This window comes from Artibeus jamaicensis, unplaced genomic scaffold, assembly GCF_021234435.1.
Source record: "Artibeus jamaicensis isolate MK-2021 breed Jamaican fruit bat unplaced genomic scaffold, CSHL_Jam_final contig_332, whole genome shotgun sequence".
Lineage (NCBI taxonomy): Eukaryota > Metazoa > Chordata > Mammalia > Chiroptera > Phyllostomidae > Artibeus > Artibeus jamaicensis.
The window spans coordinates 16,764,218-16,788,990 of record NW_026521788.1 but is presented as its reverse complement, the minus strand read 5'-3'; the positions used below and the strand labels follow the sequence as shown (position 1 = coordinate 16,788,990).

Here is a 24,773-nt window from a genome sequence, read left to right as displayed (position 1 = left end):
ATTAAGTCAAAAAGTTTAGAAGGAAAACCTGACATGTTAGAACAGAGGTTTCTCTGTTCTCAAGACTGGAAAGGTTTTGTCTGTTGGGGCGGAATAGGGAGATTTCGGCTCTTGAGAAGGAACCTTGAGTCTGATCCCAAACCGAGTCCTCTGGTCAGAAGGAGGAATAAAAGAATCCCCGGATATGTTTGGGGATTCTACAGCATAACATTTGACCAGCTCTCCAGGTAGAATCTGGGAGCCACAGGGCTCTCTAGATTCTTGTGTCCAGCTCCACAGGAGCAGATGGAAAATCTGCGTGCTGTGTCTAGGCAGTTTGTCCAGTAAGAGTGTCACAGAGTTCCCGAAGCCACAAAGTGGCATAGCGGTTGCCGGATGATGCCAGGAATGCAAAATGAGCATGGAAACAGAGTTTCTCATAGTGCAGTCGGGAAGCAAGCATTAGAATATTACCAACACAGACAGCAACATGAGCAAGGGGCTGAGAAGCAACAGGCTGAAAGACTTGGCGATTGGAAACAAGGAAGGATGCCGAAGGAGCTACCTCAGAAAGTAGGTGTACCCTCTGAGATTCTGGTTCAGCTGTTTTCACAGTCTTAAGACAGAACACTCAGTTCTACCACACAGAAGTTGGGTGCAAAGGGACCGTCCAGGGTGCTGTAGCAGCTCTGCTCCTCCAGGTCAGGCAGGAGCCCAAGTTCCTTGTATCTTGTTGTCCGCCCCTCCTCAGAAGATTGCCCTCATGCCTTTGCAGAAAAAGAGATGGCTCACCATCACCCTATCTTCAATCCAGCCTAGGAGAAAGGAAAAAAGGAATGTGGATGGCTGCGGCTATGACCTGGAAGTTCACTCATCACACTCATTCATGGCAAGCCAGCATGCACTTAAGCACATGATCATACCTGGATTTAGGAGAGGCTAGGAAACACAGTCACTGGGTGGGCAGTCATGTGTCCACCCCAAAGTGAGGCGTGGTTGTTTGTTTGTTTGTTTTTTTGACTAAAAGAAAAAATGGATTAGTGGTGATTTCTGCCACAATTAGCATCTCATGAAAGCCAGAAGCGATATAGACAGAGGGCAGGATTATACTCCTTTAAATGCCCTGACACTACACAAACCCCTTGAATCTTCGATGCAACCCTGGACACATATAGGGGGGCTGGCAATTTAGCAAAATTAAGTTTTGTTTCATCTGTGGAATGGAAATATAAAATAAAAATTAAATTCAGCTATTGAAAAAAATGAAGTTACATTTTTGTACACCTTCGTCTGTGAACAAACAATTATAACAGCTACTCTTTTTTAAAAATGTTATTTATTTATCTTTAGAGGGGAAGGAAAGGAGAGAGGGAGAGAAATATCAATGTATGGTTGCCTCTGGTGAGTCCCCTGCTGGGAACTGGCCTGCAACCCAGGCACGTGCCCTGACTGGGAATCAAACTGCAGTTCTCTGGTTCACAGACCCGCACTCAATCCACTGAGCTACACCAGCCAGGGCTATAACAGCTACTCTTAATTCATGTTACTTGAATAGATTGAAAACATAAAGCTGTAGTTCTTTACAAAACCTTGACAAATTTTGATTTTGTAATTATTATGATATTGTAACAATATAATAACAATGAAGACATTGTTTGATATGTTTTAAATCTTCACTATTCCAAATAATTTTGCCAAATTTACATGGTAGGGCAAAAGGATGTTTACAGTTGTGCTTATGGAAAATAATACAATAATTAATAAATAAAATACAACAATAAACTGTTTCATGTACTCATAACTGTAAACCTACTTTTGCCACACCCTACATTTATTTGTTTATTTTCAAATTCCAATGCAATGGATTCCCAAAGTCTTTTCCAGAGATGGCTAACCCAGGCGTGACGTAATCAGGCAGTCTGTCTGTAGACTGGCCAGTGCGTTTCACGTGGCCTTGAACAAGGCCTCTACCCAAACACACAAGGAAGATAAACAAGCCAATCAGATTGTCCCTCCTGAACACCACCTCTGAGATTGGAGAGAGTGTGATAGAGCTGGTTAGTGAAGAAAAGAAGTCCAGAATCAGGCCATGGGTCAGCAGCACCAACAACTGAATAAATGTGTGATGTCGGACAGAAATCCCTATAGGTACTTGGGCTGTAGAGGCGCAAAGCGATTGATGTGCTTCCCTGCATTTTCTACTCTTCCTGGCAGTTAGGTTAGAGACCTGGGTCGCATCCTGGCCTGCGGAAAGGAAAGCAGAAGTGTCAGGCACCGGTGAGATCTAGGATGACTCACTCCTTCAGCTCTTCTATCCGTCCTGCACTGACTTAGGAAGCCACGGATCAGTATGGTAGCGTCACAAGATGGAGGAACCCAGGGTCTCTGAGTGGAAAAGAAGTCTTGCTGATCAACTATCATTTTGTGTGAATGAGAAATAAATTCGTGTTGTGTAAAGTCCTTTAGATTTCCGAGTTGGTCTGTCGTGGAAGCTAGTGGGTAGTTATTCCGACGAATAAACAAACATTCTGGTGTTTCCCATTCTGTGATGATTCCAGTGATAATAACTGGAGGTTTACAACTGGTTAAGAAGAACCAGTAGGTCTGGGACAGTGATTTGTTCACACCGGGTGTTTGTCCTGACCACTGGCAGGTTTCGTCCTGAATGTGCCACTGCCATCACGTTTGGTAAAGATGTCACATGTTGCCCTGTTTATAAGGAAAGTATTTACTTGTAGTCTTCAATTTATACTATACGTCAAAGCTTAAAAATGTAGAATATATTTTTAAATTGTAAGTCAGAAACTATAAATTAATTAACCAAATCCAAGAGACTTACTATGTAGATTAAACATAATAATAAAAAGCTTAAATACAGGAGAAGACAATGAGACAAACTCTAGAGGAAAAGAGAAGAAATTAAATATTTCTGTCTTAATTTATTAAGATTAAGCAATGAAAACTGGAAATAGAGAATCATTATCTATACATGTGAAAGGAAATAATTTAATATTTAGGTACCACATCAATTATTTGGTAAAATTAAGGCATTTCAAGAAGAAGTCATTTTACCTTGCTTCCCAGTAGATTACTTGTGCCTATTTGTTACTTGAACATTACTTAAGTAAACTTAGAACAGTTGTAATATATTTCATATACATTCCTGAAATTAAAATCTGAATTTCTTATACAGCTAGAATAGCAAAAGACATAATCTAGCCACTAACAAGAATGTTTCTAAGGATTAAATCCCATTTTCATTTGATTCTTTCTCTCAAGACAAAAAGACTATGCATCATACTTTTGTATAAAGAGAACACCACCTCTCAAGTTGCTTGTCTTTGCAGACTTATTATTGCAGTTAGTAGAGTATTGTAGAACACACTTGTATCTACATAATAAAAATATCAACAAAAATGCATGATACATTATATTATATAAATCTTTAATCTTCGATTATATACTAAAATATTTTCATCTAATATGCTAATAATAAGATAAAAGATTGTTGTTATTACAGAATGCAAAGTGGAATTCTGTCATGTAAATATGTATTCCAGTGAACCAAAGGGTCGCTGGTTCGATGATCAGTCAGGGCACATGCCTGGGTCATGGGCCAGGTTTCCTGGCGTGAAGCACTGGGGCCCCCGAAAGGTAAATAAGAATTCTGTTATAGCCTACTTTCCCCACAAGGTTAATAGCATGACCCATTGAGGTAGGAATTATTTTTAAGCAATAAAAGAACAAAAACATTAATTCCCAGGCCAAGAGTTGATTGAGAACCTAAATATGGCTCAAGTTCTTTTCTTGAAAATTAACTTCTAGTGGAACAATTCTATACTGAAATAGATGTTTGAACAGCCTATTAAGGTTCTACTGTTCGGGCCTGTAGTACTTCCCTAGAGGTTACAACACACTTTTAAATACACAGATTCCCTGAACAGTTCTGTGGAATAGAGGACAGAAATTCTTATTACGGTCCACAAACCTGGCCGAGTGACTCTTCACGTTGAATTCACTTCACAGACCTGTCTACTTTGTGAGAGCCACAATGTCTTGTTTGTTTGTTTGTTTGTTTGTTTGTTTTAGTTTATTAGTTGCCAATACTTAAAAGTTTAGAACTTTCACATTAAGGAGAGAACTGGCATCTCGGTGACCCACATTCCCAAGTGGCAAGAACTGGCTTGAGCTGAGTTGGCTGGAGCCAGTCCCTTTGTTGAGGACTCTTGCTCTTCACTTCATGAAAATCCCTACCGCTATCCCTCCCACAGACTGAGATGCGGGTCGATGGCCACTTACCACACTCTACTGGGCCTCCTTCTCTCATAGCCTGGCCTTTCTGGCCAGTGGGGTGGGAGGCAAACAAAGTCTGATCGATCGCCCTAGGAACTTGCGGATGCTTATTAATAGATGAGGCTTGGGGCATCTGTTGGAACTCCAAGCAGCTGAATTTAGAAATAACACAGGTTAACTATAGGGCGAAAGACCTTCACAGATCATCTCAAACTCTTCACTGTATAGAAGAGGACACTGAGGTCCCAGGAGGCTGAGTGACTTGTTTCGAACTCTAAGCTCCTTCCACTAGAAAAGCAGAAACAGGAAGCAGAAACAACTGCAGAAAAAGGAAGGACAGTGGGGACACTATCTTCCCTTCCCTCCCCGCCCTCCCCCTGCAGGCTCTGGCCAGCAGCCAACTGCAGCTTGCTGCATATTTAATTTAAACCTTTGTCTGCCCTGGCAAGGACAAAGTACAATCTGTTTTATGTAAAAAGTCTTCCCTGAGGAAAGCCTCAGCCTCCAGCTGCGAAACTGATTGATGTTCTTAAAGCCCCCAGGAACCTCTGCTGGGATCCCGGGCTGTGGTTTCCAAAAGAAGAGTTTGTGAAAAGGGAAGCACTGAAAACAATTTTTTTTTCTCCTTTATTGTGTTTCTCTTAATCTGGGAGAATTAAACTGAAACATGGGTGGGGAGGGGCATGCAAATAAAGACTGGATTTTAAAAGCAGATTTCAGAGTTCCACCTGGGAGGGGCTCGGGATGGCAATCTGTTCCGGGAGGAAGACTGGAGACTTGTCTGGAAGCTTTATTTGCATAGCAAGCACTCTGCTTTTACTTTGATTGCCCATTCCAATCAATAAAGGTACTAAAATATTCTAAAGAAGCTTTAGCCACCCTTGACGGAGACTGAAAACATTGATTTTTTTTTTTTTTTTTTACTTAGAGTGTCTGTGAAATGTTCTAACAGATTAAAATCCATTTTATTTTAAGAATGTTGTGGTTTTCCTGATATCCTTTTTAGGAGACCTTGTTTTGGGATGATGCTCTTGCGAAATCAAGGTCAGTTTTGAAATCCAGTCCTTGAGTTGCCCCTCAGTATTCCTGAGTCAGTCAGGGTCAGGGGAATGTTCGCCAAGTTCCTGCTCCATCCCTTGATATCTTCGGGACAGATCTCTACACCAGTTCAGGGCTCAATGCACACAGAGCAACACCGAAGTGCCCCCCCCCCCCCCAACCCCAGAGAGGGCTGAACCACTACACAAGTTCTTAGAGGGACCCTGGCTAACCCTGGAAGACTGGCCCTTCCTGCTGGCCCCTAGCCCCACCTACAGCAGGCTGTTTGTCAGGCTCGAAGGAGGGCATGGGTCAGGGCCTGCCTTCACCTTCTGGCTCAGGGAGTCCAACTTCAGCTTGGAGCCAGAACAAAGCCACTGCTAGGTCAAGGCTAAGGCACTTGGGCTGGTCTTGGGAGGGAGCCAGGACCCAGAAACCATTGCCATGAGCCACCAGCTGGCTCTGGGCCCAGGAACATGTGCAGCTGCTATGCAGACCAGACTGGGCCTGCAGACTGTCCCCGTGCCAGCCGCTCCATTAGGCCTCCCAGTCTCTCTACTTCCGGCAGGCTCACGCCCAATGGCCTGTGTACTTTGGCATCAGCCTGCTTTTTGGTGTGTCCTGAGATGACTGAATAAATCTTCAGAAAAACCATGAGACCTGCTGTTTCTTATCACTGTGGACATTACACTGTTGTTCTAAAAATCTGTAGAGGACAAGGTGTACAGTTGCAAATCTTCTCTGAAGTTCATTAGCCTGATGAAAATAAAAGCATCGACTATTTCACTTAACTCCGTGTGGTCTGATTCCAGTGCCTGTTGTCATTAGTATTCTAACAGGAACAACCTAGGCGTCCCCATATGCGCTAGTGGTGGGAGCAGACTGGTGAACAGCCACATGCACAGCTGCTTCTGGGAGTGTTTCCCGGTATCTTGGATATTAAGCTTCGCTAATACAGTTAACAGCAATACAATTACATTGAGAAGAGGTCAAAAAGGGGAAATCTTTATTTCAAAAACATTGTATTGCTCCTTTTAAATGTTAGCTCACCTTCTGTATCAGTGGCTATTCTCCAAGGCGACAGGTCCAAGGACCTTCTGGGAATTTGTTCTGAAAGATGGAGTTTCCTTTCTTTCCAGTATTGTCCCCTCCCAAACATGTTCGATCATCTCCAGCCTGGGTACAAAGTCCAGCATTTTGATGGGCTGCACTTAGTCCATCTTTAGATTCTTTCATCACCAGGGAAAGGCCTGTACAACATCTCAGTACATTTTGGCCTTAAGGCATGCCACCAGAGGAGAATAAAGGGCAGGATTCCGCAGTGGGGCCAGCAGGATCAGTCCCATGGAGAGCCGCCCAGTAGGGTTTAAGTTATAAAGACAAATTAAACAAGGTCTCTATGCCCGGGGTAACTCATAATCTCGGGGAGGCCATAGTATGTTGCTTAACAAGGTGTTAAGTGTAAACTAGCAGTGTGAACCAAGTGCTAGGGGAACTCAAAGGAAGCAATGATTAATTGTGCTAGGTATGGGGATTAAAGATCTGGGAATGTTTCCCAGAGAGAATCATAGCTGAGCTGAAATTTAAAGGAAGAGCCAGCTTTGATCATGAGGAAATTTAGTGGGCAGAGTGCTCAGCAAGACGTATTCCAGGAGGCGGCACGGTGCAGAAGACTTCTAGACACTGAGAAGTGATGATCCACGAAGTACTTGGAGCGCAGTAGGCCATTCGGTATGGTTGGAGTCGGCCGGCCTGTCCCCCCACACTTGTTTACACCCCCTCTGATAAGTTGCTCTCTCGCTTTCCCTATTTCAGGGCCCCTCTCCTGGAACATACATCCATATTCCAGTAGCAGCCTCTCCTTAGATCAATGACAAGCTGAGATCGCAGACTTCTGCTCTTCCTGCTGACACTGTCTTTGTACATGTCTCGAATAAAGCCTGTTTCTAAATCCATACCACAGGATGTTGTAGAACGCTTTTCTGACCCTGGTGCTTTCTGACCACAGTAACCCATAAAGGCACCCACATTGCCCCCAAATAGGATGTCCTTGAAATGGAATAAACATTTTGCCATTGTCAATCATGACTCTTTACGTCCTAACAGAAAATCCAACTAAAACTGGCTATAAAATTAAAGGGAATTTTTGGTCCCTGTAACTGCTGGGGTGGATATAGGGTAGTTAATCCAAAGTTTCAATGCACTTGTCAATAGCCCAGTTCTTTCTGTCTCTTTGCTGTGCCTTCTGTAGTGTCCACTTCATCCTAAGGCAGACTTCCCTAATAGATGTAGGAAGGCTGCCGGTCATAATCATTTCTCAAACATTCACATCCAGTGACAGAAAGGCTTCCAGATCAGCATGCTAAGCCAGTGTCCTGAAATTCATCTTAATTAGAGAAGCCCATGTCACGTACCTGTGCTCACATCAATTCACATAACACTTAATGAATATTTGTTGAGTACCTGCTACCTACCAGCCACCATTTAAGATTCAGTGAAATAGCACTGAGTGACTGATTGGCTAAAGCCAATTGGTACCCACCATTGAGCTAGGATTACGGTCAGTTTTCCCCAAAGCACATAAACTGTGTAAAGGGAGGAGTAAATACTTGCATAAAGACTTCTGCGCTATCAGAAAAGGGGAAGAGGGGAATGGATAATAGTTAGGCAGCCAAAAATCTCTTCCACAGTCTTGCTGCTGAGACAGTGGTCCACAGACTGGCATTGTTGGCATCGCCTGAGAGCTCACTACAATTGCAGACTTTTAGGTAGTATCCCAGTTTTATGGGATCAGAATCTGCATTTTTAAAAAAGATTTTTATTGTATCTATCTTTAGAGAGAAGGGAAGAAAGGAAAAAAGAGAGGAAGAGAAACATCAAGGTGAGAGAGAAACACTCATCGGTTGCATCCTCACTGGAGATGGAACTCACAACCGAGGCGGTGCCCTGACTGGGAATTGGACTGGCAACCTTTCGCTTTGCAGGATGACACTCAACCAACTGAGCTACACGGCCAGGGCCAGATTCTGCATTTTTAAAAGAGATTTTATTTATTTATCTTTGGAGGGGAAAAGAAGGTGAGAGGGAGAAATATCAATGTATGGTTGGTTGCCTCTCATGCGTCCCCCACCAGGAACTGGCCCGCAACCCAGGCATGTGCCCTGACTGGGAATCGAACTGTGATCCTCTGGTTAGCAGGCCCGCACTCAATCCACTGAGCTACACCAGCCAGGGCAGAATCTGCATTTTTAACAAGATTCCCCAATGATTCATATGAACATAAAACTTTGAGAATCACTAATCAACAGGACTAATAAAAACACTGTTATGATTGGGGCTGTAAGGGAAAGAAGTTGGAGAGCAAACCGAATGGTCTCTGTCGCAGACACACACTGGGATGACTGCCAGCTCATAACAGTTCTCCCAGGAGGAATTATGCACTCTATCAGAGCCCTCTATCAGACATGATTCATCCAAGGGGAAGTACACCTACCAAGGTGGGCTAATTAACGGATCATTCTTCCAGGCATTTGAAACATGAATAGTGAGAAACAAATATAGAAGGCTATCAGAGCAAAGTTGCAAGTTGACAGAGTCCTAGGGACTCCAGAAGTATCTAATCTGGGACCTCCAATGTATTTTGAGACTTAGTTGTTAACAACTCCTTTGATTCATTATCCCTTAGACTTATCCCTTCTGTAGCTTAAGTTATTGAAAAGCGGTTTCTATTGCTTGCCATCAAAATAACCTTAACTTACATAGCTTTGACTTTCCCAGTATAGTTATCTAGTAAGGATGAGAATGTTTGATCTGCCTTGGGAGGAATACCAAAGTCATTCTTTTCAACATAGAGTGTCTGAGATATTTCAATTGTTTTTCTTTAAACTTCCAAACTTGACCCTCAACATAGCCATGAACACCAAACTTCTTTCACAACTAATATAAACACAAAAATCTTTAAATAACATATTTTTTAAAGATTTTATTTCTTTATCTTTAGAGGGGAAGGGAAGGAGAGAGGGAGAGAAACATCAATGTATGGTTACCTTTCGTGCGTCCCCTGCTGGGAACTGGCCTGCAGGGAACTGGCCTGCAACCCAGGCATGTGCCCTGACTGGGAATCGAACTGCGATTGTCTGGTTTGCAGGCCCGTGCTCAATCCACTGAGCTACACCAGCCAGGGCTAAATAATATTTAAATAATTCTAAGTATCCTAAAAATGCCCATGGTTTACATAATAAGTGTTTCATGTTTTTGGTTTACTTCCTGTATATAAATTAATGTATCTTTCTAGAATGCTCAATCCTTGCGTCTTCTTTAATTTGACCATCTATTGTTAAGTCTTTTTTAATAGCAGCTGCCTTTTATAAATACATGTACCAAATGACTGAACTACTGTTATACAATTTTTCTTTTTCTACATGCAAAATGTTGGCTAATAGCTAGGCTATTTGGAAATTAACAATCCTAATAGATGGGAACAACAATATAGGTATTTAAAGCTTAATTACTCCTTCAGGCTCATTGTAAAAAAATCAAGGCTTTTTTATTAGTCTGATTATGTATTCCTTGGTATATTTCATCTTTTTCTACAATATTCTCAGTTTATTCTTTTTTAAAAAAAACAACCCTAATACAATGAAACAATGAGGAGGTCAAATCTAACAAGGAACAAACATGACATCACACAGGGAAGTGAGTCACTGTGCATCAGACTGGGAACTGAATCAGGACTGAACTGACTCATGTCTTTCTGGGCTAAGAACCAATTCTAGTTATATCATGCTGGAAAATGACTCATTTTCTACCTTTATTAGCTCCCCTCAACATCAAATCAACTGCAAATGGGGATAGGTCTTATGAAACTCGAGTGGCTCTGCTTGAGCCATTACTCTCTTCTGGTACACAGAGGACTTTTGTGTATAAAACTAGCTGGTTGTTTGACCACAAGAACTCACAAGCCCAGCCTTGTCAACAGTATAGTGCACTTATCTGAGTCAATCACCTCTAAGCACAGGAGTATCCATAATCTTTATAGTGTCTATATAGTAAGCACACCTCTTGATAATCTATTGGTTGATGGAAAATCTGTTATCATTCACATGGTGTTTTTTTCCATGTTTATTGTGGAAGGTAATATGAAAAAGCAACTACTCAGCTAGTACTTGGGCAATAGAAAGTCAAAGTTCGGCAACAGCTAAGAGCAATCTTTCCTGCCTTGTAGTTACCTCTGCACCTGAGTACAACAGAAAGTTGCACTGATGTATTCCAGCTAAAATTGGAAAGGAAGACAGGGGGAATTAGAGCTCCCAAATCATGAGCTAATCCCAAAGCATCTTAAATAAGTACCTTATTAAGAACTATAAATATTATTAACACCTGGAAATCTGAAATAGATTATTTTCTGATGTATGCTATGTGTTTAGCAGAATCCCTTAGGTAGGTAACCTAGCCACAAATAGAGAAATTTCTCATATATATCCAGAAGTTCTGACAACATCACTGCCATTTTTCTATAGGACAATTGGCTAGGACAGAACGTCAGCTCATCCCGTTAGAGATGACAGTTACAGCTCTCTCCAACCATCCCCCTGTCTCCACAGTCTCCACCATTCTCTTTTGTCTTAACCAGGTTCATTTCTCATTACTTGCTTGATCCCTGATAGGCATTTGTTTGCGACTCATGATAAGTCCATTCTTAACTTTATTACTTCTAGTAAATTTTTTAAATAGAAAATTTCAAAAGATGTTCATATTTTAAAAGCTTGGCCAATCATGTTTCTAACTGTCAGTCAGATCTTTCCTTGTTAAATATGTATTGAGCATCTTATTAGTAGAAGACGATGTGCTAAATGCTGTGCGTTAAGTGTACGATGTTGCCCTTGCCCTCGAGTTGCTTGTTTTGTAATTGAAGATCATAGAAGCAGTTCTTTCGTCAAAATTCTATTTTAAAATGAGCCTCAGAGACTTCATATAACTCACCCCAAAGCACAGAAACTACAGCTTAGATTTCCCCCATCAGAATCTTCATTTTCAATAAAAAACATTGCATTACCTCTTATTTGAGTGGCACTGCCTGTGGAATGTAATGTTTTATAGGGAAGTCTTTATCCTCGAGAAATCTGTATTTGCCCTGACTAATGTGGCTTGGTTGGTCAAGCGTGTTCTGCAAAACAAAGCTTGCCGGTTCAGCTCCTGGTTAGGGCACATGCCTGGGCTGTAGGTTCAGTCCCTGCTCAGGGTGTGTGCAAGAGGCAACTCATCAATGTTTCTCTCAGACTTCAATGTTTCTCTCCCTCTCTTTCTCTTTCCCTTCCCATCTCTCTAGAAATAAGTAAATAAATTGTCTTAAGTTTTATATAAAAATTAAACCCATGTTTTATCAGGATTGCAAAGACATTCCCAAATGATTCAAATATTTGGCAATGTGTGATGCCGTATGGGACAAAGAAGCCCCCACAGTACTCAGAGATCACTTCCTTCGCAGGTGTTTGGAGAAGACCTGATCCCACTGCTGATGTTTGAGCAACTCTTCTGCAGACATCATCCTTGACTTAATTATTCTAACCCTAAAGCAAGGCTGTGAGCCAGCTGAAGAAGAGTAGAGGTTTTCCCCAGAAAACTTACGTAATTCTGACTAGTGATCACAGGGCGAGTTTAAGAAAGGAAGTAGTGGCAGGGGGCGAGAGGAAATAGAAAAATAAAGCCACAAAGTCCCAAAGAAAAGGTAGCTCAAGCAGCCACAGGTAGGCTCTGGATAACCTTCAGTGTCTGTGGTCCCTGACCCCTCAGGTTCCTTAACCCACATGAAGATTTTGCCAGTATTGGGGATCAAGAGAGCTCACTTAGGGTTAGGTGGTGACTTTAGCGTGGGTATTCTCAGCCTATGCACTGTGGGATGCATTCTTCCCCTTCCCGTTTCGTCCACCCTTCCCCATCCTACTCAGATCTGCGTTGTGGGCAAGGGGGGAGCAGGCCTCTGCAGGTTGCTTTTCCTGGTTTCCATTGTCACTGGCTGCCCCCTGGGATTGAGCACTGACATAAGATTGTGGAGGGGAATGGGAGTGGGAAGAAACCTGAGGCCACAGCTCCCTCCACCTTGAGTGGCTTCTCAGGTTACTGATGGGTCTCCTCTCTGGCTTTAGCTCCTGCTGAATAAAGCTGTCATAGTTCCAGGTGCTGGTAGCTGACCCTGGCTCCTGGGGCCTTACCTGAAACTCTGCCTCCTTCACTTCTCTCTCTGTTTTGCTCCTAGGTTCTCTATCACCTGTGTAAACAATTCCTGTATTTAATTTCTTCTCTTGTAAATACTTAAAGTGGTTTCTGATTTCCTTGCTGGATCCTGATTATATATATATATATATATTTTTTTTCTTGGATAAATGCAAATGGTGACTTGCCAAGTAGCACAGTTGTAATATTCAAGAGTAGAGCAAAATTACTAAATCCTTTTCCCCACAAATTGCAGGAATTGCATAAATGACTACTGAAAGAGAAAATCTATCTCACGGAGCTTCAGGAAAAACCAGACCACCAACTGAGCAGGAGCAATTGTAACATGAATCCATTGTCCTTAAAGTATGTTATAAGCAACCAAGTGTCCCACAGTACCATATCCTTGGCTCACCATCTATGAGAAACTACAAGTATGTAAAGTGTACCCAGCTCAGCCCACAGACTTGGGTGTGCCGAGAGCCCTTGAAATTCTTGAGTTTATTTAAATTAACAGAAAATTTAAAGAGGTAGTGAGAGAAGATAAAAGTAGAAAGGTTTCTATTGAAAAAAAGACAAAAAAGAGGAAGGCAGAGATGAAAGTCAGAGAGAGAAGGGGTGAAAGGAGGCAGCTCGTGGTGGCCCTTGGTCTGCAGGGCAAGGCACTCAATCCCTGCCGTGGAACCAGGGACAGAAAGGGAAGGAACTAGTGACCAAATGAGGAAGCAGCAAAAGCGCTGGTTCCTCCTCAGATAGGCTACGCTCACGGCTTCACAATTTGGTTGAAATGTCCACATTTGGAAAAACAGATATTCTCAGAGAAAAATTTAAAACTGCATTTCACAATAAACAAAGAATGATTTGCAGATTAACTTCCTTTTTGAAAGTCAAAATATAAAAAGCTTCTCTCTTTTAACACATATAGTAAAGGATGGCTTACATACTAAATTTCTTCTATCCCTTGGATTATAATTTATGAAAAATTTACAGATTATACATACACACACAAAATGTATGCCTATATTAAATGTATCTATGTGTAAAAAAGTATAGACACAATACAATTATAAAGTTCTAGATCACTAAACCAAATCTTTTTTGTCCCAACTTCCAGACCTGTTTTTTTTTAAGAATACATATACACCTCCACATACACTTCTCAATATATTTTTAAATAAATTCGCTTTATTAACAGAAAGTGAGTTGAGATTTTTTTATATTCTATATTCACCTGCACTGTTCCATTAAAAATGTAATAAGAAAGCAGGCACATGCGGCAAATACTAAATTAAAAAAACAGCTGTGCTTTTGACATTGTTCTGCTGTAGAAAAAAGGCACCCAAGACAATCCCAGCAGCTGGCACCCTCTACACGGTGTGCTCATTACCACAAATGAATGAAGTCAGTAAATTACCGGCGGAACACAGGGGACCCTGATGAGTCTAGGAAACAGCCCTCTCACCGAACGCTCTGCACACTGCATACTGCCTGGGCAGAAAGCAAATAGTGCTGATCGGTGGAGAATTAATATTTTAGTCAGAGGACTAGAGATGAATGCACACTATGAATTATTAACCAGCACTTCTCCTCTATCCCCTTGGCACAGCGTGAAGTAGGCTTCTAAAGAAACAGGATACATATCTTCTACTCACCTAGCAATATTTTCTTTCACCAATGAATAATATTCATTAAGATGCACATTTCTGAGCCGTTCATGAGGGAAATGTATACCCGAATGTCTCTACCTTTCTGTAACAGAATGTAAGCAAAACATGAATATTTCTGTTTATATCTATGTAAACATACTCACGTGTGTGTCCTGTGTTGTGTCCGTAAGTGTTACTGAGCTGCAGCAGGGAAACCATCAGGGGCTGGGAAGCAAGGCCCGTCAGCTCCAGCTCTCGCTGGGCTGTGACCAGTAGTGACACCGCGACCTCCTGGGGCCTCTGTTTTCTTAACTAGAAAGTAAAAGGTTGGATCACAGATGATCTTGAAGGACACTTGCAACTTCAGCTCTACATAAAGACTTTATAATAATCAAGTAGTAGAAAGAAGTAGGAGATAGTTGCAACCAGAGCTCCAGCATAAAATTAAAAATATAAGAACAGATATAGTCCAGTTCTTTAAGCCAATAAAATACATCACGCACAGAGGAAAATGTGTATGTGTATATAAAATCATATGCACATGTTATCATATGCACATATTAGTTGCTGTTCCCTTAATAAAAAAAGTAATAGTTAACTAATAATTGTACATTTGAGTGACAGAATTCTATATTTACATATCAGCAGCATACCATGAAAGTTACACAAGAAATGATTAAATAATGAGCATTCAAATTTGAGGAATAGTCATACTTGAAATATTGAGCAAGCATGGACTTGCAGTTTTCTGGAGATGCAATTCTACTAAATGGAAGGCAAGGCCGCATGTGTGCTGATGGGAGAGACCCTGAAATGAATGACGTGGAACCGACAGAGCCCAACTCAGGAGAGTAAAACATATACCACTTTCAATAATACCGGTCGGCCTCGACAAGGTTACGTTTAAGAAAGGCTACCTGTAAGCTGAAGAGAACACAGAGCCTGGGGAGAGAGAGACCACAGAGGGACATCCCCCTGATCCTATAGGACTTGTTTTGAAAATTAAGGAGAAGCCTCTGAATCACTGCTATGACCGGAGAAAGTTTACGCTTGGGGAAGGAATCTAGTAATGTCAGAACTTAGAGAAATTTGGAGACCGTCTAGTCCCACCCTCCCATTTTACAGGTAACGAAGTTAAGGTAAGAAAGGGTATGTAGCTTGCCCTGTATTAATCGGCAGAGTTGGCCTGTAAGAGGAGTCTCCTAACTTCCAGTCTGGTCTGCTTTCCCCCACCACTTCCCTTTTCTCTGTGTACGTCCAAAACAAATTATTCCCCCACTGACTGTGCAAATGGTCCTCCTGGAATGTATAGAATATACTGTTACCTCTTCCTCCCCGAGAAGTTCTTCCCAAGCCATAAAGTTTTTCCCAAGCTGACTAATGCTTCGCTTGGTTAGAATTGTTTTTCAGCAATCCTTCTAAATATCATCTCCCAGCTGAACAATCTGGGAACCAAGCTACTCATACCCACGGACTTGACTGTGTTACTCCCAGGGTAGAATAGCCAGCATGGCCTCTGTGATGTATGTAGGTCAGTGACTCATCAACAAAGTATCACACAGGAGAACAGAAGCTCTCTTGGGGTTTGTTGTTAAGTGAGCTATAAATCTCTCTGTATCTCAGTTTTCTTATCTGTTACACAGGGACAAATATTCATATACACTTCCAAGACCGTGGAAAGAGAAAATAATATTTTTTAAAAATCTGATTTCTTAGATACAGATCTTATTCATTGGGTAGAAAGCAGATATTTTTATTTTCCTAAAAATGATCTCATTTATTTCCTCATTTTATGAGAGAAAAAAGGAATCAGAAAGATTTTGATTTGTTCAATGTCAGTTAGTGTGGTTCTAAGTTCAGGCTAAAAACTGGGCCTTTGACAGGCAATCCAGTTCTTTAGGCTTCTGTGCCATGTGGCTCACTCTAATCAAAGTGCTTCTAATAAATGTGTAAATAACATACTCATATCGAGTCTTGCTAAGACACAAGATGGCAGTCTCCTACACTATCAAGGCAGAGTTACTCCTGCCTTCCCCCAAATTAATTGTTTCTTGTAAATTATGTGACAGACATTACCATATAATTTCAGATGCAGAGGTGGGTTGGGAGTCATCTCCTACAACCTAACAAGTTGGGATGATCGAGCTGGGTCATGACGAGAGAGGAAGCAAGTGGAGGAGGGGCTGACTGTACTAAAATAGTACGTTATGAGGCTGGAGGTTCACAGACCACAGAGGCAGCTCTAGCCCCTCCGGTCTCATTCCCTCTTCAACAAGGGGAGTTATGACCTCTCTCCCCACCACTCTGAGGTATCGGTCAAACTTGGGGATACTTTTTGGTGGTTTGATTTCAAGCTCCTAATCACTGGACAGTACCTGGATGAAATTGTATTGCTCCTACAATACCAGGTGCGGAGCAATAGACACAAAACCTCAAGGCTCTAACTCCCCACTGGGACTGGTCATTATCAGGTACTTGACCGAAGGCTGCTCCTCTCCAAATCCCTCAAATATAATCTTCTGTTGGGGGGTAAGTTCTCTTCTACTCTTCCCTCCCATGCTCTGCAGAAAAGTGGCTTAAAAAAACATAGCAGGAGCCCTGGCTGGTAGCTCCATTGGAGCATCGTCCAGTACAGCAAAGACTGCAGGTTGATCCCAGTCAGGACACCTACCTAGGTTTCGGGTTTGATCCCCAGTCGGGGTGCTTTCAGCAGGTAAGCAATCAATGTTTATCTCTCACATCAATGTCTCTCTCTGTCTCTAAAACTGGAGGATTTGAAAAAAAAATAGAAAAACCAACATAACAGGAAATGGATTCTGGAGGGGACATCACTCCAGCTCAGCTATTGGGGGAGGAGGGAGAAGGGAGGTGGGGAGAGGGAAGGACAGTGGCTAGTTGTCTGCAGAGTTTCTGAGAAGACTGGGCCAGCAGGGGTTGGAAACACCTTGGAGGAGTTCAGCTGTTTCCCTGAGTTAGGCTGGATGTGGAGGCCAGCACTGCCTCATAGACCGCTCTTCTCTGGACAAAACAAGAGCAACATTTCAAACTAAGAAAAGAAGGATTCTTCTCAAAAACAGAAGTCATTTCACAAACTTGAAATCAGACCACACTGAAGCTCCGTCTGCAAAAATAATGGTTTTTCCTGACATTTTAAACAGCACAACTTAACGGCTCAATGTTGCATTTGACATTTTAAAAGTCATCCATCTCCAAGAAACTTATTGGCAAATCTTCTCAGTTCCCAGAATTAGCAAATGTAGTGTGCAAGGGAACACATTCTACAAGAGCCCTAAAGACTCTTTAAAAAGGAAGGCCAGGACACCGAGAGCTAGCTGTTACCTTCACTGAATTGGATCTCTCTCTCTCTTAGCTCAGGCCCTGCCAGCCCACCTGTAAACCAATTACCTTTTTTGGTAATCAGCCTCCTCGTGACAAGAAGGAAGAAAAATCTAGTCGCAGCTTAGTAAACTGTTGTAGTAGGAAGATAGTTATACTAGATAAAGGGAAAGAATTAAAATGCTCTGCAATTGCAAAGCAGGCATTCTGGAGCAAGACTGCCTCCGAATCATGGCTGCTCTGCAGATCACAAACAGTGCGACATCGGCCACATTACCTAACCTCTTTGTGACTTGGTTTTTTCATTTCTTTTTTTTTTTCAAATTTTATTTTATTTTTTTAAAATAATTTTATTTAGTTATTTTTCAAGTATAGTTTTTTGTCTATTTCTCCCATGGCTTTTTCATTTCTAAAATGGGATAGCAACACTACCTATCTCATTGGGTTGTTAAGGTGAGTAAGGGGGTTAATATTTGTAAAGTTCTAAGGGGATAGTGACCAGAGGGGAGAAGGAAGGGAAGTTAAGGGGAAAAAGGGGGAGGGATGGAGGAAAGGGGGGGGGGGGGGAAATGGGAGGGAGGGGGGAGAGGGGGGGGCTGGGATGGGAGAAATAGACAAAAAAACTGTACTTGAAAAATAACTAAATAAAATTAAAATAAATAAATTAAAAGAACAATCTGGCAGAGTAAGTGCTATATAATAGTTTGTTAGAAAATAATAAATGACCCATAATGTATTGAACTTTTTTCTCTTTTTACTGAATTTGTTGGGGTGACCCTGGTTACCAAAATTATACAGGTTTCAGGGGCACAGTTCCATCATGTGTACACTGGGTTGTGTGTTCACCTCCCCAGGTCACATCTCCTTCCGTCACCATCTTGTATTTAACTTTTTTCAGATCATTTGTGTGCTGAGTCTCACTATGCGAGACTGTGTGGCCCAAGCCTAAACCAACCAACGTATCACATTTCTCCTGGCCTCTGTGACTGCTCTATAGACGGCACATAGTCTCAATCAGAGTCGATCAGATGTTGTGAGCCTATTTCTGGAACCCCTGGCACTTTCCTACCAAACTTCAGTCTGACAGTATATAGAGTCTGGAGCTGCTGCCACCATCTTTCAAATATGAGGCAAGAATCTGTCTGAAAATAAGAGTGAAGCGAATCCATGATAAAGACAATGGGTATGTTAATATTATTGGAGCTCCTGGATCATGGGATGCCTGAAGCTGTACTCCCTTAGACTTCTTAATTACAGGAACCCATAATTTTCCCCTTTCCTTAAATTATTAGGCTAGGTTTGGAGGATTTTGTGGGTTTTTAAAAATATTTAATTTATTTATTCTTAATGAGAGGGGAAGGGAGGGAGAAAGAAAAGGAGAGAAACATTGATGTGAGAGAGAAACATTGATCAGTTGCCTCTTGTCACACCCCTACCGGGAACCAGACCTGCAATGCAACCCAGCATGTGCCCTCACTGGGAACTAAACCAGAGACCTTTTGCCTTATGGAACGATGCACAACCAACTGAGCCACACTGGTCAGAGCCTGGAAGTTTTGTTTAATCACTTGCAACTGGAATAAACCAAATTCATATAACTTACAATATATCTCAGGGCCTATAGTAAGTATCATGGGGGAAAAGAAATTGTAACCTACCTGGTCGGGTGGCTCAGTTGGTTGGAATGTCGTCCTGCACACCAAAATGTTGCAGGTTGCAGCCGGGTCAGGGAGCACAGGGGAAGCGAACAAGTGTTGTTTCTCTCTCACACGGATGTTTCTCTCTCTCTCTCTCCCTCTTCCTCTCTCTCTAAAATCAATAAACATATCCTTGGGTGAGGATTAAAAAATTATAACCTCATCAGCATTTATAGTGTCAAGTCCTGACTTTGTGATTTTCGTCAGGTTGCTTAACTTTTCCTGGTCTCAGTTTGCTCATCTGAAAATCAAGAAATTGAAATCAATAATCTTTATGGACCCTTCCAGCTGTTAAATTTTATGACCATGCCTTAAATTAAGGTCTCCCAGCTACCTTCAAGATTACTCTTAAGTTCACTTTTTCCATTCACGACAAAGTCAAGAATAATTCCAAAAGAATGGTTTGTTTGTTTTTTTGGTTTTCGGGCATTTAAAACAATTCTTTTAAGAACCCTTATTGAATTTTTTAAAAACAACCCAGCCTGTTGGATCTCAATGCAGTTTATAAAACAACTTCTGTATAGTTTCATATAAACTGCAATCAAAAAGTAATTTACTATTCCAAACAGAAAAAAAGTAATTTACTTTGTCAAAAAAGTTATCTGAAGTTGCAAGGTATTTTCTGTAATACGCAGTACAGTAAAATATAAGCATGCTCTCGGATGCTGGTGCTCCTATGTGCTACGGAGTTACTTTGAAGAGCTTGCTTGCTAAGGGCTGCAGGCAGCGTATAAAATGCAGTCATTTTCTTCAGAATTTAGGTACATAGGAATAAAACTGATACTATTACTATCTATGAATAGAGTATTTTTCTCAAAAATGTTGAGACAGCTCTTGTTGAATGCTGTCTGTGTTGGTACACTTGTTATACCTTGAACTATACTACCAGAAACAGGCAGCCAGGGGTTCATGTTCATGCTGAAACTTGAAAAATCCCTCCCAACATGGTGAGTCCCAAGGAAAGGAAGAGGGTAAAAGACCATGCAATTGTTCACCATCTTATATTTATACACCATACCAAGACACTTAACATGACAAGGATGCAAATTCCCTTCACTGCTTTCAGTCAAGGTCAGTGGTGTCTACAATGGAGAGTGGAAATGGAGCAAGCCTGGGACAGGGTAAAGCTTAATCAGTCTACATCTCATGTACAGGCGTCGTTGTTTGCGTGTTTCTCAGACATCCAAATTAGAGCTGAGGTTTGTTAACCTAGAATCCACATCGATTTCATATCTGCAATGATGATGCCCTTTCATGTAATTTCTGCATGCATCTCTGGTGGTATGCATCTACTCTTTTACCCATTTATGGTTCAAATAAAAAAAAATGAGTAGGAAAATGGCAAGTATAAGGGCTACAGCAATACCTAGGAAGACCAGAAGTCTTCAGGAATGAAAGGAAGATAGGGTCACAGCCCAGGTGGAGCTGTTGAGTTCCAGGAGGACCTGGTTCTCATCGTTTCTGAACATGCACAGGTGAGCCAGGCTTTGCCCTGCACTACCTCTGTCTCCTTGAGCCAGGCTACCATGTCCACCATGTGGCAGTCACAGCCCCAGGGACTGTTGCTCAGGAAGACCCTGACTTGGGGCAGGCCTTGCAACTCTGCCAGCCTGCCATTGTGAGGGACATTGAGGGCACTGTAATCCTTGTGGAGTCTTCTAGGTGAGTCAGCTTGTGAAACGAAACACATAAGTCGGATCACCAACAAGCTGTTGTGCAGGTCCAGATGCCAGAGGCCAGGCAGTTGGGCCAGGGCATCTGGCAGATTCAGTCTGCCTGGGAGAGAAGCAAATCTGCTGGAGACCCTAACACCACCTTCCCAGGGTCAAGCACTCCTGTTGTTACAGCAGCAGCCCGGGGACTGTATTGCCTTGCTCCCCAGCTACTGGCAACACCACTCTGCTGCACTCGGGTCCTGCAGAGAAGTCTGCTGCCTGCTCCCAGCAGGGACCTTAGGGGTGCTCTTTTTCTGATCAATGGAACAGAATAGAGAGCCCAGAAATAAACCCACACATTTATGGTTAATACATATTTGACAAGGGAAGCAAGAACATAAATGGGATAAAGATAGTTTCTTCAATAAATGATGTTGAGAAAATTGAACAACATGCAATAAAAATGAAACCAGACTATCAATTTACATCACACACAAAAATAAAGTCAAAATAAATTAAAGACTTAAATGTAAGTTGAGAAACTATAAAAATTCTACAAGAAAACATAGGCAGTAAAATTCAGGCATTTCTTACAGCAATGCTTTTGCAGATATAACTCCTTGTGCAAGGGAAACACAGGAAAACATAAACAAATGGAACTACATCAAACTAAAAAGCTCTTGTACAGCAAAAGAACCCATCAACAAAATGAAAAGAGAACCCACTGGATGGGAAAATATTTTTGCCAATAATATATCTGATAGGTTTTTTCCCCAGAATATATAATGAACTTATGCTACTCAACACCAAGAAGACAAATAATACAATTAAAAAACTGAATAGATAATTCTCCAAAGAGGACATATAGGTGGCCAATAAGACATATGAAAAAAATGTTCAACATCCCTAGTCATCAGAAAGATGCAAATGAAAACCACAATGAAATATCAACTCATACCTGTCAGAATGGCCATCATCAATAAGTCAACAAAATATAAATGTTGGCAAGGATATGGAGAAAAGGAAACTCTTGTGCACTGTTGGTGGGAAGCAGATTGGTGCAGCCACTGTGGAAAACATTATGGAGTTCCTCAAAAAATTTAAAATGAGCCATGGCTGATGTGGCTTAATGGATTGAGTGTCAACCTGCAAACAAAAGGGTCTCTGGTTTGATTCCCAGTCAAGGCACATGCCTGGGTTGCAGGCGAGATCCCCAGTTGGGGGCATGCAAGAGACAACCACACATTGATGTTTCTCTCCCTCTCTTTCTCCCTCCCTACTCCTCTCTCTAAAAATAAATAAATAGCCCTGGCTGGTATAGCTCAGTGGATTGAGCACGGGCCCGCGAACCAAAGGATCCCAGTTTGGTTCCCAGTCAGAGCACATGCCTGGGTTGCAGGCCAGTTCCCAGTGGGGGACACATGAGAGGCAAACACATATTGATATTTCTCTCCCTCTCTCCTTCCCTTCCCCTGTAAAGATAAATAAATAAAATCCTTAAAAAATAAAAATAAATAAATAAAATCTTTTTAAAAAATGGAACTGCCTTTTGACCCAATGATCTCACTTCTGGGAGTATATCCAAAGAAACCTGAAACATTAATTCAAAGAATATATGCATCCCTATGTTCATTGCAGCACTATTTACAATAACCAAGATCTGGAAATAACCCAAATGCCCATCATAGGACGTGGGTCAAAAAGCTGTGGTATGTTTACACAATGAAATACTACTTTGACATGAAAAAAGGAAAGAAAAGAAAATTTCTCTTGCAATAGCATGGATAAACCTGTAGATTATTATGATAAATGAAATAAACTAGTCAGAGAAAGACAAATATGAAAAAGGCATCCCTGAATTGGGAGAAGGTCCTAGAAGACTCAGATGTTGGGAAATCTTCACTAGTTCATCTTCTACGCCAATATCAAGTGCTGGGAAATCCATCATGAACTTCAGGCTGCTCCGCAGATGTGAGATGTATTTGTGAGTACTGGTCAAGATGGAGGCTGGCCTCCTCACACAACTGCAGCAAAAATTATAACTAGACTACAAAACAACTATCACCCAGAATCATCAGAAAATTAAGCTGTATTGGAGTCCAATAACCAAGGAATTAAAGAAGTCACATTAGTCTGTACTGGTAGGAGGGGCAGAGATACAGAAATGCAGAACAAATGGTGTCTCACCAATGGGTGGTGGATTGGGAGGGATCCCTCATTCCGGAGAGATCCCAGCCCCATATCAGACAGCCCAGCCCAGGGTTCCAGTTCCAGGAAGATAAGTCCCCATAATTCTTGGTTGTAAAAATCAGTGGGGGTTGGGGCAGCAGAAGCAATTGCAGGATTCTCAGAAGTCTCCTCTTAAAGGGTCCGCAACAGACTTAGCACACATGCAGACTCGCTCCCTCTGGGCTTCAGCATGGGGGCAGCATATGGAAGGGCACCAGTAGCATAAGGGGGGAAAGTGCAGTGTCTGGCATCAGGGTGAGTACCAGGGGACAGTTTCCTCCCAGACAAAACTCCAGAGGCCAGGCAGTGGCATTGTCCCCTTTCTGAGCCCTCCCCCACATAGCCATGGTAGAGACACCATATCTAAGACTCCATCAACCTGGTTCACCTGGGTCTCCCCACCCAGGTGATTACCTAAGGCTCTGCCTCACCAAACCCATGGTGTGCCTTTCTACAATAGGCCATGCTACTAAGACAGGGAGTCAAAGAAACTATACCTAATACAAAGAAACAAACACAGGGGAGCTGCCAAAATGAAAAGACAAAGAAATGTGGCCCAAATGAAAGAACAGAACAAAAATCCAGAAAAATAACTAAACAAAATGAAGATAAGCAATATAACAGATACAGAGTTCAAAACACTGGCTATTAGGGTACTTAAGGAACTCACCTGGTACTTCAACAGCATAAAAAGACCCAGGTGGAAATGAAGCTTACACTAAGTAAAATGAATAAAAATATATGAGGAGTTAAAAGTGGAGTGGATGCCTGGCTGGTGTAGTTCAGTGGATTGAGCACAGGCCTGCAAACCAGAGGATCGCGGTTCAATTCCCAGTCAGGGCACATGCCTGGGTTGCAGGCCAGTTCCCTGCAGGCAAATTCCCAGCATGGGATGCACTAAAGGCAACCATACATTGATGTTTCTCTCCCCTTCTCCTTCCCCTCTAAAGATAAATAAATAAAAATCTTAAAAAAAAAAGTGGAGTGGATGAAGCTGAGATGCAAATCAATGATTTGGAATAAGGAAGAAAAAGCATTCAATCAGAAAAGCAAGAAGAAAAAAGAATCCAAAAAAACAAGGATAGGCTAAGGAGCCTCTGGGACAACTCCAAACGTACATCATTTGAATCATAGGGGTGCTGGAAGAAGAGGAAGAAATTTAAAACTTATTTGAAAAAATAGTGAAAGAAAACTTACCTAATTTGGTGAAAGAAATAGACACACAAGTCCGGGAAGCACAGAGAGTTATAAACAAGATGGATTCAAAGAGGACCACACCAAGACACATCATAATTAAAATGCCAAAGTTTAAAGATAAAGAGAGGCTCTGGCTGGCACAGCTCAGTGGATTAGGCGTGGGCCTGTGAACCAAAGGGTGGCAGGTTTGGTTCCTAGTCAGGGCACACACCTGGGTTGCAGGCCAGGCCCCCAGTAAGGGGCACATGAAAGGAAATCACACGTTGATGTTTTTTTCCCTTTCCCTTCCCCTCTCTCTAAAAATAGATAAATAAATTATTCTTAAAGCTAAAGAGAGAATATTAAAAGCAGCAAGAGAAAAGCAAATAGTTACCTACAAAGGAGTTCCCATAAGACTGTCAGCTGATTTCTCAAAATAAATTTTGCAGTCAAGAAGAGACTGGCAAGAAGTATTCAAAATGATGAAAAGCAAGGACCTAAAACCTAGATTA

General features: G+C 41.8%; 1 long non-coding RNA gene across 1 annotated transcript; it reads right to left on the bottom strand.

Moving 5' to 3' along the window:
• Nucleotides 1-1,696: 1,696 nt before the first annotated feature.
• Nucleotides 1,697-24,410, bottom strand: LOC128627173 (uncharacterized). The gene is made up of 4 exons (XR_008391333.1): nucleotides 24,283-24,410; nucleotides 19,163-19,313; nucleotides 14,333-14,480; nucleotides 1,697-2,688 (listed from the first exon to the last, which is right to left on the bottom strand). It is a non-coding gene; the product is annotated as an uncharacterized LOC128627173 (long non-coding RNA).
• Nucleotides 24,411-24,773: the final 363 nt, after the last annotated feature.